The sequence below is a fragment of the Hippoglossus hippoglossus genome, chromosome 7 (assembly GCF_009819705.1).
Source record: "Hippoglossus hippoglossus isolate fHipHip1 chromosome 7, fHipHip1.pri, whole genome shotgun sequence".
Lineage (NCBI taxonomy): Eukaryota > Metazoa > Chordata > Actinopteri > Pleuronectiformes > Pleuronectidae > Hippoglossus > Hippoglossus hippoglossus.
This window is the reverse complement of record NC_047157.1, coordinates 18,296,903-18,300,390: the sequence shown is the minus strand read 5'-3', so window position 1 is coordinate 18,300,390 and position 3,488 is coordinate 18,296,903.

The following is a 3,488-nucleotide window of genomic DNA, read 5'->3' as shown; positions in this document are numbered from 1 at the left end:
ATATTTGAGGGAGCCCATAAACTAAAGGAAAGGCCCGGGACACACTAACGGGTGATATGAGGCATGAGACGCTGCCACAAGGGGAAGGAGTAATATATAGAGCAAGAGAGCAGTGGAGGACATAATGCAGTTTTCACCGCCTGAGGGGCAAGACAAGCCAGGAGGAAAAAAAAATGTGCAGCAGGTGTGAAAAATGAAACATGGTCGTCATCCAAACAACATGAGAGAGGGTCAAATGAAATGAAATAAAGACGATAAGAGAAGATTAAAGTTAGCCAGCTGCAAAACTGGGACTTATCACCGGCCCGGTCGCCTTCTCCCACACAGCCTGAAGCACAAACACAGAGCAAGCGCACATACAGTTATCACTTCAACTCACACACTTGCACAGAAGATGTTCTGCACAAATAAAATAAGAGAAAAATGGAAATCTTTTTATAACTATGTTACCATGGTTTGTTATCTCCGTTCTGCTTTTATCCTGGTGTTTGGTAGAAGTTATGCTGTTGCACTATTAAAGGAAATTAAGATTACAATAAAAACGCTTCTATCTCACACCAGTGCTGTTCTTAACCAACCACAGGACTTCACTCACTTGTAGCAGGAACTTAAACTGTGAAATGTCATCTGGGGATTTACAGGCCAACAAGCCAACAGAGAAATGGAAAGAAAAGCAGAGAGAAAGTGATGAATGTTGAGTGCAGCTTCAACATTAGTCAGTTGTGAAAGCTGTTAGACAATACAGTGAATATGCTTTATGTGTACAAAGACAACACGGCCCTGAGGCTGGCACGGTCAATGGGATTTATGTTAAGAGACAGCGCGCACTTTATGGGATTGTCTATTAGATCATAGTACAGTGTCCTGCCAAGCAAGACATACTATACGTGTTCCAGTGAAGGACAATGGTAAATGTGTGCTTCAATGGAATGTAACCGTCGCTGAGTATATTTGTTTGTTGAGGCTCAACTGCTTGTTTACCACAGGCCAAAATCCCTGTTATCGCTTTGTCAAGTTGTAAAACTCAATTAGTTGTTAGTCAAATTGCTCCGGTCGACTAAGCAGATAAGCTGCTGCTGTGAGATTTGACTGAAACTGACACAAGCTCATTACCTCTGCACATGGAAGTCAGGTCTGGATTTCCGAGTTCACAGAGGAGCGAACTACCCAGCACCTGCTGGATGTTTTCCACTCAATGCTTTTGAGTTAATGTAGGTCATTCAATTTTTCACTCCAGCGAGTTATTTTACAGCCAGTTTGACACATGATCTATATTTCCTTTATATAAATGCTGATTGGATGATTTTTCTCACAGCCTGTTTCATGTTCGGAGACCATGTTCCTTTTGTAAAACTCTGCCTGACCCCTGCCTCTTATCTAACTTATATATTGATGTTGATTTCTGACATTCATCTTCTCCAGAGGACATATCCTACTGGTTTTGTTGATCCCTTCACTTGTCCTGAAGCACCACTAACAGTTAAACCTTCACAGTATACAGATGATGTCTCCTCATGATTTTGGGGACCCTGTTACTTTTCCTCCAGTGCCCAAGAGGTTGGCATTTGTGGTTTTGGGTGATACAACTATTACATGAATTACATTCATGCAGCGCTAAGGATTAATTGAAGGTCACTGAGCCTGTGACTGTAAGAATTACAACTGGAGCAGTGGAGGAAGTCTGGTGACGTATAATTGAGTGAGACAAACTCTAAGAGGTCTGGAGTGGGCGGGGCAACAAACATGAGACTTTGACAAGTCTGCTGTTTGTTTCACTTGAGTAACTGGTCAAGGCTGTTTTTTTTAATCCCTGACTGTTCCTCAAACACAACCACATGTTTACTATCGTACCCATGACAATGAAAAGCTGCTGAACCCCTTAACATTCCTGTGAAATTTGCCTTTAACACCTTTCCAATGCATAACCAAAGTAACTTAGGCGCTGTTCTTTAACCTTTTTCACTCAAAAAACAATTATGCCTACAACACGAACTTTATGTGTTTTAAATACATATTTACTTTCCACGTAACTTTATCACATAAGTTCTATTTAAAGGGTCACATTAAATTAAGTGTTTTCTTTCATGTTGAGTTTCAACTTTATTTAATTAAATCACTCTCAATTTCTATGATTTATTCACACTAACTCAACATGATAGGAAACACTTAATTCAAATTAATTATTGAAGTTCATTCAATGAAGTTACGTTGAACTTATGTGAGTAATTGAAATTGAGGATTTTTATTTCTGCCTGAATATATATATATTGGGGACTTATTAGATGGAAGATAAAATGGGACGACAGCAGGAAGCCTGATGTAGTCAAAGCTCAAGTTTCATAATAATATGACAACATATTTTAGACAAATATTCTTTGGTTATATCGAGGCATATCCATTAGGAATTATCATTCTTAAAATGTGTAATTATGTGATAAAAAGTGGCAGTGTTTTCTGTTCTCCTCTTTTTACACAATGAATCACAGAAGGGAGGAGACACAAACACACACAGGGCACCTCAGAGGTCGGCAGTAACACTTCAAGATACAAATTCAGACCTTGTAGATTTGCTTCTTTAGCTGTTGCCAGCTGTTCCTATTTTTGTGACCATTGTTACCAGTAAACTGCCTAAGCCTTGATGCTGGGTCGTGTCTGCATTCTAAGTCCTGCTGAGCTGTAACAGTTGCTGCCGTCTGTCTGATGAGAGTCAGGGATATTGGGTTGAATCAAACCACTGCAGCAATTGTTACTGTAAGCAGGTTCTACTAATGACAGGGTGAACACTTTGAACCAGTTCAGTGTGTAGCTTACACACTCCACTGTACAAATCAGAAAACATTAGACAGCATGTAAAAATACAATAACTTTTAAAGGAAGCAACATAATAATCCTTTTGGTAATGATGCTCCTAAAGGCGTTTACCTTTGGGTTGAATCAATGTCATAGCCTTACATGCACCTGCCTAGAAATACAGTATAACTGCCTGTTGAGTTGTTGATGCAGACTGTGATTGGTCCACTTGGTAGCAATCTATTTAATGGACAGACAAGCAAACAACGCTCAACCTGCTTCTGCTTTTCCACACTACACAAAAAAAGCTGCTCTAGTTATTTGAGAGTTGATATTATTTTGGCTTTGGGCAGAGAGAAACACGTATACTGCAGCTGTTTTTATTGCAATGTCAAATCTGAATCTGTAAATGCAAAAGGTGTCCCTCAAGGCTCAATCCTAGGGCCTGTTCTGTTCACTGTCTACATAGATGACATTGTTTCATCAAGTATAATTTCCATCTTAATACTGATGATACTATTCTGTACTAAATGTCAGATGCTATAAATAATACAGCATTGCTCCATTGTTTGCTAAGACTGATACACATATTAAAGGGGACATAGCATGCCCATTTTACCACAAGTTGATATGGTTCCTTGGGGTCTTAATGAAATGTCTGTAACATACTTTGGTCAAAATACCACAAGGATCATATA